The 13,380-nt window shown below is 42.1% G+C and overlaps 1 long non-coding RNA gene across 1 annotated transcript; it reads right to left on the minus strand.

Annotated features, from left to right (window-relative positions):
- Positions 1-749: 749 nt before the first annotated feature.
- Positions 750-4,937, minus strand: LOC102260601. The gene is made up of 3 exons (XR_314646.1): positions 4,841-4,937; positions 2,322-2,389; positions 750-931 (listed from the first exon to the last, which is right to left on the minus strand). It is a non-coding gene; the product is annotated as an uncharacterized LOC102260601 (long non-coding RNA).
- Between the last annotated feature and the right edge of the window lie 8,443 nt (positions 4,938-13,380).

A 13,380-nucleotide genomic window follows, 5' to 3' on the forward strand; every position in this document is an offset into this window, starting at 1 on the left:
ACAGATATTTAAATTTGAGTTGCAGAAGTTGACAAGGAAATTAGACATCAAAGGATTGAAAATTTTAAGAAGTGTTCGTTGCAAATTCAGAGCAGTGCTTTTTAAACCTGGATGAATACCAAAAACAATTGGAGTTATTACTCAAACTGTACACACCTTCTCCCCACCACCCTGGTTCTGATTCAGCAGACCTAGAGTAGACCAAGGAATCTGGAATTTTAACACGCACTCACTGATGATTTTAATGAAGTGGTCTGAGGACCACACTTGGAAAAATCCTGACCTAAACAGCTGACATTTGTGTATCATTAATTTAATGTCTACCATGCAGAGTTCTATAGTATCTGAGGTATCTCTGTTAATGTAATTACTCAAAAGTGCACTGGTCCTTCCCCCCTCCTAAAACCACAGTGTGCTTTCCTACCTGGATTAGACCTTAACTCCACAATGTTCCTAGGTGGCTGGCAGCATTGGGTATTGTTATCCTGTTGAATAGAAGACACTGGAGGAAAGGGTGGTGACTTACCTGAAGGGTCCCTATGATGGGAATCCTCACTCTCACTCCAGGAGTCTGTCTAACACACTTGACATCACACTTGGTTCTTCTCCATCAGAGTCCACACCCTTCTCTGACTTTCTACTAGAAGGGAGAGTCAGGGGATAAGATAGCACATGGACAGAAAGGAACATGAGAGGACGGGAAAGCGCATGAAATGCAGGGAAAGGGGTGAGGATGTACTTGCCTGTTCCCACTCAGTTCACTGGAGGCTGTGCAATGACGTCTTGCCTCTTCCCCAGCTGATCACACCCCTCACAGCAGTGACACTGAAGCTCACACATCGTGGAAAGTGGGCTCATCCCTGCTTGCTGTTACATGTCCCAGTGTTCTCTCTGGCAGTCATGTTATCATGCTAATGCCAGGGGCATCACACTGACAGGGAAAAAAGTTAAACTGGGAATGGAGAAATAAAATTTAGCAAGGGCATATTATGTGCCACAAATTATAGGTTGTTATTTTCAGACTTTTTCTCTTCAATTTCTCAAAGTGATGCTCTGAGGTGGGCATATTTACCTCCTTTCTATAGAATTGGAGATAACCTCAGACAGCAAAGTACATGTTCAAAGGAGGTGTCAAATGGACACAGCAGCCACCTTGAAGGCACTTTCATTGGCCAAATCTGAGACAATTTTTATAATAATTATTTTTTATTATTTTTTTTAAATCCTCACTCTACCTGAGGACATGCTGAGACAGAGAGAGAGAGAGAGAGAGAGAGAGAGAGAGAGAGAGAGAGAGAGAATCAGTTGCCTGTTGTATGTTCCTGACTGGGGATCAAAACTACAACCCAGGTATCTGCCCTGACTGGGAACTGAACCAGCAACCTTTCAGTGTACAGAACAATGCTCAACCAACTGAGCCACTGCAGCCTGGCAACAATTTGAGCATCAAAATAAATAATTATAGTGTCAGATGGTAACCCTTAGAGCAAAATTGGAATCTATGAATTATAATGATATCCTATAAAATAAAGAGGTAATATGCAAATTGACTGTCACATCCTCGCACAAGATGGCCACCCCCAGGTCAAAGATGGCCGCCAGAAGATGGCTGACAGGGGAGGGCAGTTGGGGGTGATCAGGCCTGCAGGGGAGGGCAGTTAGGGGCGACCAGGCCAGCAGAGGAGGGCAGTTGGGGGTGACCAGGCTGGCAGGGGAGTCATTAGGGGATGATCAGGCTGGCAGGCAGAAGTGGTTAGGGGCAATTAGGCAGACAGGCAGGGGAGCGGTTGGGAGCCAGCAGTCCTGGATTGTGAGAGGGATCAGGCCTAAAATGGCAGTTGGACATCTCCCAAGGGGTCCCATATTGGAGAGGGTAAAGGCTGGACTGAGGGACACCCCCTCCCTACTGTACAAATTTCATGCACTAGGCCTTTAGTACAAAAATAAATAAGTAAGTAAGTAAATAAATAAATAAATAAATAAGAAGAGAAAGCTCTACCTCCAGTTAAATTTCAATTAATAAACCTGGAAAGAATGAGAGAATTATAAGAGTAATATTTGACAACAGAGTAATAGGTGATTCAGGCTAGAATTATAAAATGATGCTCAATCTGTGCCAGCCCACACTGCAGTCAAGAGCCACCATGGTAACCATGCTGGCCAAGTGAAGCTGTGGAAAAAAACCACTACTATTATTTGGTTCCTATTATGTGTTATGAAGTGAATAGGACTGACATGATCACAGTAATTCAACTCAAGTATTCCTCACAATAATGACTCCTAGCAGCTTCAGCAATCTACACACATACAAACATACTTACTCATACATGCTGTCTCTTTCCATCTGTCTCACCATCCAAAAATCCAGGAATTCATTGAGGTGGATTTGCTGGGAGACAAAAAAGAAAACCCCCACAATTCAACTGGTTCCATTCTAACCATACATATAAAGTTGAAAGTTACCATAAGTATTTTCTTTTAGTGATTGATTTTTCTGGTGATGACCTGTAGAATTTTCTCTGTGACATTTTTCTCTCTAGTATCAGTACATTGCCAATGATGCCTAGAAGCTGATATAGAAACACAGTCAAATTTATATTGTGCATGAAGTAGCTTTTCCATCCTAGAATAGCTTGTGCTTTTGACCAAAAAGATCATGCTATTATTAAACATTTGGCTGCTGACAGGTCAGTAAAAATATAATAATTGGGAATTCTCTTTACAAATAATGCCTTTTATAATAGTATCGAAAAGTATGAAATGCTTATGGATAATCTGTCTACAGATATGCAAAGCCTATTCATTAAACACTACATGACATTGCTCAGAAAAATTGAAGAAAATCTAGGTAAATGGAGAGAAAACTATCTTTGTGGTTCAGAAGACTCTATATTATAAAGGTATCACTTCACCCCAAATTGATCTATATATAGTTTATGCAATCCCAATAAAAATCTAGCAAATATATTTTTTAAAGAATCAACAGGCTAATTCTAAAGTTCATGTAGAAATTCAGAGGCCTTAAAAGAGCAAATATTTTTTAAAAAAAAGAAATGCAGAAGACCTAGACTATGAAAAATAACTTAGAAAAATGAAGTTGGAGGATGAATATTCCCAGATTTGAAGACTCATAATAAACCTACCATAATCAAGGTAGTGTGGTATTATAAATTAAAATTAAAATTTGATACCATTACAACTTCACAAGAATTGCTAAGATTAAAAAGACTGTCCATACCAAGCACTGTCAAGGTCACAGAGGATGAAACTCATATACACTGCTGGTGGCAATGAAAAATGGTACAACCAGTTTGGCAGTTTTTTAACAATGGTAGTCTCACATCTACCATCTGATTCAACCATTGCACTCCTAAGAATTTACCCTCGAGAAAGAGAGCATGCAAAAACTTATACACCAATGTTCATTGGAGCTTTCTTTAAAAAAACAAATTTAGAAAAAATTATATCCATATATTCATCATAGTATAAAAAGAATGAACTATTATACATGCAAAAAATGGATACTCTAAATAGGCTGAATGAAAGTAGCCAGGCCAAACCTAACAAAACAAAAAAGTTTGATTCTACCTAAATAAAATTATAGGACACAAAAACTAATCTATGGTGAGAGAAGATCAATGGTTGCCTAGGTACACAGCAGAGTGAGGGGGAGGGAGGCCAGGTCATAAAGAACTGAAACTGGTATGTACTGGAAAAGTAAACATAACTATATTTAAGAGTATCTGGTTATTTTAAGAGATAATGGCTAGGTATCAGTATAATAAGACATGCTAAAGTAATTATTACTTAAAATAAAAATTTCTTATAACTGACATTTTAAAATAACATTTGGAAAAATTCCTGACTTGCTAAATGTTTTAATTATAGAATAGATAAAAATGTGTGGGCCAGGGAAGAAACTATATAACAATCTCAAATTTCTAGGAAGACTTTCTAACCAAATGTATATTTCAACACCCATCTAAAAGAAACATGGAAATCATTCAATCATATTACTAGTGAGAACCATTTGGTCTATTTATTACAAATGCATGTGAAAGATCACATTTCTTCCTCAGGATGGACAATTTATTACTTTCAGACAAAAGTGGACATGTTTAAGGTGGGCCTCCGGGCTACTACAAACCTTGTAGCTACTGATGGAATGACATTCCACCGGCTAAACCGCTTTTCTGTCCCACCCCCATGAGATCAAAGCAGCTTCTCTACTTTGAGGCTGGTGTGTGACCCTCACAGGAGCGATCCCACTACATGCTTTTATCGGGTCTATGAACTCAGTGGAGCCAGGTGTCCTGTCCCACTGCGGATGTGAAGTGTCAGGGTCTCCTGAGGACCACTGTCCTGGAACCTGGAGCAGAAGCCTCAGCAGCCACCTGGACACAGATCTTCAGAACCTGCCTCCGTCAGACACCTGAGAGGAGCTGGGCCGCCGGCATGAGGGGCTGCTCATGTGGGGAGAGACAGATCCAGCATCACCATGCTTTCGTGGTGTAACTAAGTGCCCCCACCAGGCGAGGCACTGGGTTGGTGACACTGACACTAACACAAGTGGGTAGTGGTCCTAACAACCAGATGTGATAACGGGCTGCTCACAGAGCCCTTTCTCCTTCCCTCCTCTATCCCCTAACAACACAGTTGGAAAGGAGTAAGGAGTGGCCTGGATTCATACAGGCATCATGATCCCCCAATAACCACAGGGCCGAGGGCTTACTCATGTGTCATCACTCCACGTTCACAGCCACCCTGTGGGTTAAACATTCTTATCCCGGGTTCACAGAGGGGGGCGCTGGGGCTCAGAGAGAGTCCTTACCAGTCTTACCTCAGGAGCCCCTGCCTTTGGAAAGTAGCTGCAGGACACCACACTCACTGGAGCCTGGCGGGACCACACTGGCTTTACCTATGAGACCACCGGGGGACCGAACCCTAAAGCGGGAAAGAGGAAACTTAGATCTGGATCTCCTTTGTCTTCCGACATCCCAGGACGATTCAACCCCCACGGCCAACACCCACAACCTCTGAGTCCCCAATGTCTGAAGGCGGGGCCTGCTTTTTGGCCAGGCCAGGTCTCTTTTAAAAAGTCGTCACAGTCGCCATGTTGACGTCAGGTTTCTATGGCAACCAGGATGCGAAGCCTCATTCTTCATATCAGAAATGCCTTCGCACATCCTTCCACCCCCTGGCCCTTAGCTGGAAGCAAAACACCTTTCCTCTTCAGGCCGCTATGGGAGCAAGCACACTAATTAGAGGCACTAGACTGGGAGCCAGACAATTGGCGGAACTCTGCCCGGTTTGTTGAAACATGAGCCTGTTGTCAGGAATTGTTTTTTATTTACAATGAGACTGTGGCCCTGGCCGCTGTGGCTCCGCTGGTTGAGCATCCTCCCATGCACTGAGAGGTCGCAGGTTGGATTCCTGGTCAGGGCACCTGTCCCGATTGCGGGCTCATCCCCGGTAGGGGGCATGCGAGGGGCAGCAAATCAATGCTTCCCTATCATCCATGTTTCTCTCTCTCTCTCTCTCTCTCTCTCTCTCTCTCTCTCTCTCTCTCCCTCCCTCCCTCCCTCCCTCCCTTTCCTTTCTCTGTCAAAAATCAAATATACACACACACACACACAGTAGGGGAGTATTATTAGTAAACAGAGACCCAGGGAGGAGCCTGTGGTTCTTAGAGATAAGCTAGCCTCAGAGAGTGAACATGCAAATCAAGATCTAACTGCAGCTTTGATTGGACAGGGAAGGTCTCAGCCCACTGGTCAAAATACAATTCCAGGAACTCCTTTATAAGGGCTGGCTCAGCAGGCAGGAACCCAGTGCAGGAGGCTTGGCAGCCTAGCCTGAGGCTTTTCCCTGATATGCAATGTGCTTCAGAGGCCTCTGTAAACAATTGCTGCTAGACTCTATGAATTTGTGCCCTGTTAACCACAAGGAGTCCTTTTGGTAGGTATATTTTTCTTGGGGTTCAACAAAAATCATAAGCCATCATAAGCAGTTAGCCATCTGTGGCAGAGAACTAATAACTGTGTATAATCATGTGACTTAATGATATAGAAACATACACACATAACTTCATTTAAGCAATTTGGGAATTATTTCAAGGAAGCAGGACTAGAATATTGTAGTTACTTAGTAGGCAGAAACTTAGTCACTTGAACATTTGGTTTGTCATGGGGAATTTCGATCATCCCTGATAATTTTTTTTTATGCGGAGGGGCATCCATACCCCAAACACTTCTATTTTCTCTATGCACTCAATTCTTTATCACGGGAATAACCTGATTAGTGAGACTGGAAAGAGAAAAACATTACACAGCCCAAACCCTCTCCCTTTAAAACTCTTGGTGGTAAGTTGCCCTTATGAAGCAAATCTTCTGCTCTGCCCTCAGGAGTGGATCTTACAATTGACTCCGAGTTCTTCTTTCCTTTCTGTACCTTGCTGGCTCCTACCTATTCCTCTGGCCTTGCTCCAAAATGCTTATGCTTTAAAGCTCCCCCATCCCATACATTCCTGCTGTATGTCTGAGCTCTAAACCAACTAAGAAATATGAAAAAAGAATAAGGAGAACAATGTATCTACTTTATTCCTTATAAAAGTGATATTAGAGAAAGTGGTTTAGATCTGCAAGCAAGTCATTTCCTATTAATAAACCCTAGAATTGGACAGACTTATCCACCTAGCAGTGCTGCATTGGGACAGTTACAAAGGCCAAGGGCTGAAATACATATCCATCTGCTGTCTGGTAAAGGAACCCTGTCTATGAGTGCCCAGTGAAAGAAATTCCTTGTAAAGCTGTCCCTGTGGCAAGATAAAGTAAGATCACTTCTTAAAGGGATACTTCCCAAAGTGAATAAATACTCCTTGTTCTGTTTAAATCAGCGGTTCTCAACCTGTGGGTCGAGACCCCTTTGGCGGTCGAACGACCCTTTCACAGGGGTCGCCTAAAACCATCCTGCATATCAGATATTTACATTACGATTCATAACAGTAGCAATATTACAGTTATGAAGTAGCAACGAAAATAATTTTATGGTTGGGTCACAACATGAGGAACTGTATTTAAAGGGCCAGAAGGTTGAGAACCACTGATGTAGACTAGAGTGTCATGCAGGGCAAAGGGATAGGAAATGGGGCAAAGAGAGAGGCTCCTCAAAATGTGCTATTTTCTTCAGTGAAGTTTTGTTTAACTGAATCGAATTGAATGTAGTCACTGAATATAGAATTTGGGTGAGCCTGCAGCATCACTGTTAAAGTAATTCCTTGGACTTGCATGGAAAAGCATTTTCTTTTGGAAACTTGGTGTTTTTCTGGATGGAAATTACTTTATTCTCTGGCCCCATCCTAGCTGGCTGGGACAAAAGGCTGGTGTGTTCCTCTTGGACAGGTGAGGCCACATGGGTGAGGTGGCAAGTCCAAGGTCTTCCCAGAGTTAGGAGGTGAGGCCTGCCACCAAGACCCAGGGAGATGCCCTGGCTTGTACTGCAAGGTCCTTTCCAAAATACGCAGAAATAGCTTTGACCTGATATAGCCCCTCACCTTTCAAGGTATCAAGGGAAAACTGTTTCTCTGAAGTTACCTGCAGGGAGAAGTAAGGGAACATGACAGCGCACGGCACAAGAGGAATCAGGATGGTGATTTTCTTCCTTTCCTCCAAATCTTCCAGGGAGGAGAGAAGAAAATAGCACATTTCGAGGAGCCTCTCTCTTTGCCCCCTTTCCTATCCCTCTGCCCTGCCCTTTGTGATAGTAGAGAAATGTAGACAGAAGTCAGGAATCTGGGGTGCCCTGAGAGAGGGACAGAAAAATGGAAAGTGCCTGACAACCAGAATGGTGCATCAGGAAACACAGGTACAGGAGCCCATCCCTGGGGTGTAGATTCATCCACCAAGCTCTCAGTCTCCATCTGCTTCTGCTGTGGTGCCGTCACTACCACATAGCAATGAAGCTTGCACATAACACAATGCATATTGTTGAAGAGGGGCTAAGAGGAGCGAAGTGACTTACCTGTGAGATGTGAATGTCAGTTACTGTTCGGGGCCTGGCAGTGGCACCCAGAGAAATCTCCTGTCTCTGTTGCTCCAATTTCCTATCTAGCAGACATGTATTAGGATTTGATCTCACTCTTCAGGAGCGCAAGGGAAACACTCTTCTCTAAATAAAACAAGGGGATAAGAAAAGGGGACAGGAAAACATATGGAAGGGGGTGGGTGGTGACTTGATTCCCTTACCCCAAACTCCATTCATAGGGTATGTGACTCAATTGAATGGAACTGGTGTCATCGTGTTCTTCCCTTCCACAGCCCAATCAGAGCCCTCATTCCACCACATAGAAGTGGTATTGACTCGAAGTCAACATAGAAAGGTACATGTTTTCATTCCTCTCTCCATGTGCTCTCCAGATCATGCTGCACCTCATATGCATTCACATCTGTAGTTCACACTAGTAATGGAGGAAAGTCTTCCAGATTCCTGACTCTCAGCAGGTCATCCTCAGAAAGTGTGAGTTCCTCTTTCCTGTCCCTTTAAATGTGCTGCTCAGCCTCTGTGTTTGCAGGCCCACTGAGGCTAAAAGGAATGGGGCTAAGGCCCCAAGTCAGACACTGACTGTACCGTCCCTGCAATCCCAGGGCACTGGATGCCTCCTGATGAGCATCTTTGTGCGCCCGGGGGCTCAGTCCAGGAGAGCAGGGTGGTGGCAGGGTCCTCCTTTGGGAGGGGGCTGTTTCTGGGCAAGAGTTGGAACTCAGGTTCTGTTCAGTCCAGCAGTTTTATACATGGAGAGATTTACATATAGAGTAAGGTAATTTGTAGAGTAAATTATTTTAAAGGAATAAATGTGGGCCTCCTGGAAAAATGAGGGAAGATGCCTCCACTGAGGGCCAGGCAAAGGGCTTCTGAGAAATGACCCCCAATCCCTGAGACTCACTTGTGGGAGGATGGAAAGAGGGGCTTTGGATGAGGCCTTTCCTCAAGGGCCCTGGGGGAATAGGAATCTCATGTCCAGCATAATCCACCCAAAGCACAGGTAAGAATGTGTGGTGAAGCCCAGAAGAAGATATAGTAAAACCTTGATATAACGGAATAATTCGGGTGAGGGGGTGTCCGGTAAGCAGAAAGTCTGTTATTTAATAAAGTAGGTTTTCTGACTGCGTATGTTAAAAATTGACAGTTAGTTGATCTGTTTTTACTATGTAGATGTATATGTGTAATTAAAACTATGTATGCAAAGTTTAATTTCACAAAAAAAGGTTTTCTATATGTATTATAGTAATTTTAAATTTATACTGAATAGGTCTAGTAAATGTGTGCATTCACCAGTCACCTAGAGTAAACAAATGCACTCAGCTGGAGTGGCTTAGTGCCTGTCAGAGCCTTGGCAGGCAGGCCTTAAAACTGCTACTGAAAGTCATGCCGTGAGACAACAGAATCAATTATTGCGTGGGATGCGGTGTGATCACGTGCTAATCATTCACTGAAGCAGTGCCTCCTGGATTTGAATATGTAGACTATAGTTGTAGATATGTAATATTTATTTATGTTGGTGAAATTACTACATAACAGTGAATTAATAACAAAAATAACCATTAAGTTGAGGTCCTCAAAATCAAGTGTTTACTGTAATCACATGTGGTAAAGCAGTGGGTGGATGTTTCTGATGAAAGCTGCAGCATTTCTCATCCCTCCTGATGTGCTGGCAGGAGAGAACCACAAGTAGTTTTTCAGTACAAAATGGGAACACCAAACAAATCAGTCAGTGAATAAAGTTCCTAGGAAAACTAGCAGGAGCTCCCCTACACAAGGCTGAACTGAAGGACAAGAGTCTGAGGAGTAGCTCTGAGTGTTAGGGTAATAATGGGGGTGTCAGTGATGACGCTGTAGGTATGTAATAATGAAGCCACCTTGTTGCCAAGTCAACAGACATTGAACTCCTCTGCTCAGGCTGCCTTGAAGCCTCTGGCCCAAATCACCCATCACTGTGAACTGAGTGGAAGAGGAGACAGCAACCTGGATGGTTTGTGGCTGTGGGAAGGCTCTTCTTCCAGTACTTCAAGCTTATGAACTCCCTGCTGTTGGCAGAGTGAAGAGAGGGCCTTCTTTGAGTGAAAAATCTGTTCATCACAATGTCTGGTTGGTCAGATATGATTCCTTATTACTGTTTCATGCTGCAGCTAATTCTCTGTCTTCTGCTCCTCATCACATTAGTGATACGCATGGCCTTTCAAATTTGAAAATAACTTTGGACAACTTAAGTCCAGAAGATGTAGCCTCTCTAAGAAGATTCTCAAGCTCAGTTCACTTCTGCACCTCTCAGAAAGAAAAGAAAGAAGAAGACGCTAAAAGAGAAGAAGATCATGTCGTCCATTACCATCGCCTTTTGTATTGAATCGCTGGCTCTGGATTTGCTCACAGAACCACGGATCTCCATGGCATTTGGCATAAGAGCAGAAAACATAAAGGCACAATAATGTCCTTGTCTCTGCCTCCACGCATTCTTGTTATTACTATCGACAAGTTCCTCATTTCCAACAGGTTTTGTAAGTAACTTACCTTCACTGTCAATACCTTTTATTATGTGACAAGGATTGTGTAAGGTGCTCTGCTTATATCATCTAATCCTCACTACAAGCCTATGGGGTAGGTACCAGTAGACATCTGTTTTACCAAAGAGGAAATGGAGGCTGAAGGGAGTTGCCTGTAGTACTGGCTAAATATAGGGTGTCCCCAAAATGTATACACACACTTTGAATATTTGTAAAGGCAGCATTTATTAAAATACATTTCATATTAAAAATTGAGCTATCAGCTGTTAAAGTGTGCATACATTTTTAGGGGCACACCCTGTATAAGTGTCAAGGCTAGGACTCTTATGACCATATACACTCCTAACCTCTAGGGCAGCAGTTCTCAACCTGTGGTCGCCAACCTGTGGGTCGCGACCCCTTTGGGGTCGAACGACGCTTTCACAGGGGTTGCCTAAGACCATCGGAAAACATATATAATTACATATTGTTTTTGTGATTAATCACTATGCTTTAATTATCTTCAATTTGTAACAATGAAAATACATCCTGCATATCAGTTATTTACATTACGATTCATAACAGTAGCAAAATTACAGTTATGAAGTAGCAACGAAAATAATTTTATGGTTGGGGGTCATCACAACATGAGGAACTGCATTAAAGGGTCGCGGCATTAGGAAGGTTGAGAACCACTGCTCTAGGACATTCCTTGGTGGGCAGAGAGTGTGACAGTCTTCTGTAACCTGGGTGTACAACTTAAGGAAATGGGATGATTTCTCCTGATCACCTCAATTTCCCCTTAGTTTTAACATGAACTCCTTTGAGACTGTAGCCTAGTGCACAGTAAAGACAACCAAGTCTCTCAACTTTTCATAAGTAGCTTGATGATACCCTTGTTTAGTAGAGGAATTCTTTACACATCAGCAAATAGTGTCTTGTTTTATTTTATAAGATATTCTTTGCAAGTTCACATGAAAATTATTTAAAAGATAACAATATGTAGGTTCCTTGGGATTTTCTACATAGATAATTATGTTATTTGAAAATAGGGATAGTTTTATTTCTTTTTCAATTTGTATGCCTTTCATTCCATTTTCTTTATTTTTTTATATATTTTTATTGATTTCAGAGAGGAAGGGAGAGGCATAGAAACATCAATGATGAGAGAGAATTATTGATTGGCTGCCTCTTACATGCCCCCACTGGGGATAAAGCCCAAGTGTCCTTGACCAGAATCAAACCCTGGAGCCTTTAGTCCACAGGCTGATGCTCTATCCACTGAGCTAAAACAGCCAGGGCTTATTTATTTATTTTTTAATCCTCATCCGAGGACATGCTTGCAGAGAGAAAGGAAGAGAGAGAAAAAAACATTGATGAGTTTGCCTTCCCTGCATGCCCCAACTAGGCATCGAACCCACAATCCAGCTATGTGCCCTGACCAGGAATCAAACTGGCAACCTTTCCATGCACGGGAAGATGCTCAGCCAACTGAGCCACTCCAGCTGGGCTCCATTTTCTTGCCCTTCTACAATGGCTAGAACTATGTTGAATAAGAGCAGTCATTCTCGTCTTGCTCCCTATTTTAGGGGGAAAGCTTTCAGTCTTTCACCATTATGTACATTGTTACCCGTAGGTAATTTGTCCATACTCTGTATAAAGTGGAGGAAGTTTTCCTCTATTCATTACTTACTCAAAGATTTTATCATGAAAGGGTGTTGTATTTTGTCAAATCTTTCTTCTGTATCAATTGATGTTATAATATTATTTTTTTTACTTGGTGAATTACATTGGTTTATTTTTTTATTGATTTGAGAGCGGAAGGGAGAGGGAGATATAGAAACATCAGTGATGACAGAGAATCATTGATCGGCTGCCTCCTGCATCACCCCACACTGGGGATCGAGCCAACAACCCTGGCATGTGCCCTGACTAGGAATCGAACCATGACCTCCTGGTTCATAGGTCGATGCTCAACCACTGAGCCATGCCTGCCAGGTGGTTTATTTTTTTTTTTAATGTCGAATCAGCCTTGCATCCTTGGAATAAATCCTACACGGTCATGATGTATGCATATATACATACCACATATTTTGATATACTATGTTCTTATGGTTATTGCTCAGGTCAAAATATTTTATAATTCCTTTGATGAGGTCTTCATTGATCCATAAACTTAAAATAATGTTTTGTTTTTTTGTGTTTTTGTTGTTGTTGTTAATCCTCATCCGAGTATATTTTCCATTGATTTTTAGAGAGATGGGAAGGGAGGGGGAGAGACAGAAATAGAGAAACATCAATATGAGAGAGACACATCGATTGGTTGCCTCCCACACACACCCTGACCTGGGGCCAGGAAGGTACCTGCCCTTGACCGGAATTGAACCCTTCAGTCCACAGGCTGAAGCTCTATCCACTGAGCCAAACCAGCCAGGGCTATAATAATATTGTTTCAATTTCAATTATTAGAGAATTTTCTGTATCTTCCTGTTATCTATTACTTTTAGCTTTAAAAATAATCTTTTAACATTTTTGTTAACTGAGAAAAATTATGTTTACTTGCACATTTACCATATCTGGTGTTCTTTAGTCATTGCACAGGTTCAAGGTTCCATGTGGCATTATTTTCCTTCAGTTGGAAGTACATTTAAATTTTTTTTGGGGGGGGGGATTTCTGGTCTACTGGCAGCAAACCATTTCAGGTTTTGTTGGATTCTAAAGCATTTTATCATTATTTTGAAAAACATTTACACAGAATATGAAATTATAGTTCAACAAGTTTTATTTTCTTTAGCACTTCAAATATATCTTTCCATTGTACTCTGACTAGCACTGTTTCTAAGTA

Source organism: Myotis brandtii, unplaced genomic scaffold (assembly GCF_000412655.1).
Source record: "Myotis brandtii unplaced genomic scaffold, ASM41265v1 scaffold87, whole genome shotgun sequence".
NCBI lineage: Eukaryota > Metazoa > Chordata > Mammalia > Chiroptera > Vespertilionidae > Myotis > Myotis brandtii.